The 4263-nt window shown below is 28.7% G+C and overlaps 1 protein-coding gene across 1 annotated transcript in view; it reads left to right on the forward strand.

The window, feature by feature from the left end:
- Positions 1-4082: 4082 nt before the first annotated feature.
- LOC140919639 (auxin transport protein BIG-like) overlaps positions 4083-4263 on the forward strand; it is a gene marked incomplete at its 3' end in the record, with an annotated part of 4445 nt that continues 4264 nt past the window's right edge. The window contains exon 1 of the mRNA XM_073366238.1: positions 4083-4263.

Here is a 4263-nt window from a genome sequence, read left to right on the forward strand (position 1 = left end):
TGATGGGAGACTTGTTTGGATGCTTGCTGGGAGACTTGAGTATCAACATGCTCAAAGTATGATGGGTCGCGATATACGTCATATCCCTTCGGCTTATTGCCTTTTTTCTTCTTAACACCACATTTTGTTTTGATTTTATCCACTGGTGCACACATTGATGTTGTCTCCAGATATCCTATTTCACGCAACTTGCTCTTTAATGCCCTTCTTCCAGCAACATGAAGTGTTTTCCATGTTTTCCAAATTATATTCATCTCCGATGTAATGTCCAACTTTGAATCATCTGTCAATTGTTCTTCCTCTTGATCACTATTCATGGTTAATTTCCTCCAATGTATATGAACAACATCTAATGGGATTGGAACCCCTTCCAGCTTGTATCGTGCCAACTCACATGCACAAGGTAATCCGTGAGTGTTTCTAAGTATACAAGAACACACATCTTTATCGTTACCGACATAGCTGACTCTCTTGTATTCATGAACAATATCACCTAAGGCTTTATTGGATACAACCCAAGTCAATTTCTCAAAGAATGGATTGTTGTGTATATGCTATTTGCAACCCTTATCTCAAATGAACCTTTTATCTTAATAATTTGAAACTTCAACATGTCATTCATACCATTCAATGCCTTACAAAAATCTCATTTACTGTGTTCCAAAAATCTCTTCAATGACCAATGAGCAGACTCAACCCTAATATTTAAACAAAAAAAATACAAAATATGAAGTTTTAATCATATATCATGCATAAAATAAAATACAAAATGTGAAGTTTTAATGACATACCTATTAGTCGTAGTATTTCCTAGATGCAATACTCGATTGGTCCATGCTTCAACAAATCTTTCCTTATGCGGATTCAACCATGTGTCTCTAACGTAGTCAAAGAAAATAATATTATCGACACATGCTTGCTCAAACATTTGCAAAAGTTCCTCGTACTCCTTCTCTTCAGAACAACAAACAATTTTCCTCCACAACTCAAGAATGGGTTCTTGCATGTCTTTCTTTAATACATATTGTTTGCATTTGGCTCCAAATTTTTTGTTAATATGAACTGACAAAGTAAATTTGTTGAAGATGGAAATAAAAATTCAATTGCATTCATTAAAGCAAGTTCTCTGTCAGTCACAATTACATGAGGAAATGACGTGTTTGAAACAAACAACTCTTTTAACTTCTCCAATGCCCACCAAAAGTTGTCTTGACGTTCAGAATCCATATAAGCAAATGCAACATTAAATGTCCACCCAGTTGAAGTTACACCAACAATTTCCAACAATGGTAACCTATACTTGTTGGTTTTGTAGGTGCTATCTATGATCAATACAAGAGGGAACATGTTCAACAAAGTTATGGAATCTGGGTGCGTCCAAAACATATCCCTCACAATGTTGGAGTCCTCATGAGTCCTACTCCAACAAGTATGTTTCTCAGCTTCAAGTAACTTCAACAAATGTTGTATATCAGTTCTAGGTCCTTTTAAATTATTCCTGTATGTACTTCGTTGCTTGTAAATTTGATAGATATTAGTTACATTCTCCAGATCTCGATCTCTCAAAGATGATAAGATGTGTCTCGGTGCAACGTGATATTTTGTCAACTCGTCAATATGTTTCTTATCTTCTTCCGTTAAGCGTCCCATAAATGCATTATTATCAAAAGTAGCTACTAACTCATGGTTGTGAAGTCCACAGATTAAACTAATAATCCATCCTTCAACATTTTTCAATGATCTCAATCTAAGTTTAAACGGACATCCACACCTTTTAGTTGAAGTACCTATGTTATTTTTATTTGACTTATATTGTCCACCTCTATCACAACCAAGAATTAATTTTGACTTTCTTTCTCTCTTTTCAGTCTCTACGTCTGATCGAGTAATGATAACTGCTACTCGATTTTGTCGGCTGATCTCTCTTGCCCATGATATGATAGCTTCTCGTGACTCAAATATTTGATCAGTTGTAAATGCTTCAGTTAAATCTATAAATATTGGTTGTGTGTTTTCCATCCCTATTTAAAAAAAAATATTAAAAAAAAAATAAAAAAATTAAATTTATTAACTAATTGATTTTTGAAATTTCCGGCGAAGAAAACATAACTACCGGATTTTTCAAAAATTTGAAATTTCCGGTAGTTTCCGAAAATTTCAAAAATCCGGTATTGAAAATGTAACTATTGAAAATTTCTTTGACCAAATTTCCGGTATTACAAATAACTACCGGAAATTTAGTTGCCAAAATTAAACCTACCGGAAATTTCGTTGAGGGGGTGAGATTTTGGAGTAATTTTTTTTACCACTCACGTGAATGAATTTATTAAAGATAAAATTAGATTTTTAACAAATTGGAGGTACAAGTTTAATTGGGGATACAAAAGCTAATATTCACAATTTTGCTTCTTGGGCTTACCTCTATCGAGCCCATTGTCTCCTTTACTTACCCAATTGATCTATAATAATAATAATAATTATAATAATAATAATAATATGTTAATAATAATATAGAATTATAAATAAAAGAATGTAATTGAAATGCCTTTTTTTCTTAGTTTAGAAGATTTAAAGTTGGAATAACTACTTTATTTTGAATTATGTATTTTTTTTTATTTTGATGTGATGAGCTCATGTTCAAAGGGCAGAGTTGTGTTATTATGTAATGTGTATGTCACATGTAATTTTTCAACGCTCTAATGTAGGATGTAGCTCCCTATCTCTCCCATGCCATTGTGAAAAACATGAATTTTTGGCAGAAAATATTGAAATTATTATACTTTTGTCATTAATGAGAATAGTCTCTTCTCGGTATGTTTTCAGTTTAACTCTCTTTTAAATTGAGATGTAAAATTTAATAACAAAATATTTTTGAGCTCTTTTGGTTTTTTAGTTTTGAAAACTAATAAATAGAAAACTATTTTCAAAATCACTTTTATAATACTAAATTATATAACAAGTTTTTTATTTTTTAAATTTTAAAAACTAATAAATAGAAAACTATTTTCAAAATCACTTTTATAAAACCAAGTCCTAGGAAATTCCATGTCGATAGGACAAAAAAGTTTCCAAATTTTTTCAATTTGACGAAACGATCAAAATACTCAGTAAATTTTCTCTTGCTCAATGCATGTTCACTAATAATTAAAATGCGATTGTAGTTGATTTACTAATGATCTGTTTTGGCCTACGTCCACATCCCTCGGAATCGCGTTAGAAAAATATTCTTTACAAGAAGCTAAAGACTTGAAACTTCAAGATGAGCACACATAAACATTAATTCACTAATAAATATGTTTTATTTTATCTTCCTCTTATTTTAAATAATAAAATGAATAATATCAATTGTCAAATAAATAACTAATATTATATACATTTATATGACTAATTATAGATAGTTATAATATCAATAATTAATTAATTCACTTCATCAATTTCTTAATTTAAAAGACCTAAATTCTTTAAATAATAAAAAGTTAACTATTGATTTGAAAACTTCAATAATATATTTTTTTCAATTATTTACTTTTATTTGAATAATATTCTAAATTTATAATGTTTACTTTATTTTGAGAAATAAATTCAAAATATTTAGTTTTCTCTTTCATTGTTTAAAAGTATACTTTTTAATCAATGTTACTTTATATACATATATAAAATGTTTTTGCTGAAAAAAAGAGAGAAAAAATATGCATCATTATTATAAAATAATTTTACGTTAATATTAATAATATTATAATGAATAAGTTCTCATTATCTTTATCTCATATATATATATATGTTAAGAAAAATAAATATTAAATTAAATGTGCATATATATTATTAAAATACTCTTTATATATTTTTTAATAAAAATACTTTTTTTGTATATGAATATATTTAATTTGACTTTAATTTTTTTTTAAAATTCTAATATTAATAAAGAGATATACTTAAAAAAAAGTAGTAAATACACTTAATAATTTGAGTGTTTATATTTAGATATAAATTATTTTCTAAAAATAATTATAATTAGGGAGATGTAGTAACAACTAACAAAGTATCATTTTCTTTTTCAGATAAAAGCAGCATTTTCTTTTCTTTTAGACAAGGATGAGCACAAATTTGGATGCCAAGTAAGAAAAAATCCTTCTTCTTGCTTAAGCTAACTTTCGGCAGTAACACTGTAATCTCTCTCTCTATATCATTTCCAAACGCTCCGTTCTTTCACTACCTCCATAACCGTCTTCAATATATATAATTACCATAAACCCCTCACTCTCT

The sequence above is a fragment of the Cicer arietinum genome, chromosome 3 (assembly GCF_000331145.2).
Source record: "Cicer arietinum cultivar CDC Frontier isolate Library 1 chromosome 3, Cicar.CDCFrontier_v2.0, whole genome shotgun sequence".
NCBI lineage: Eukaryota > Viridiplantae > Streptophyta > Magnoliopsida > Fabales > Fabaceae > Cicer > Cicer arietinum.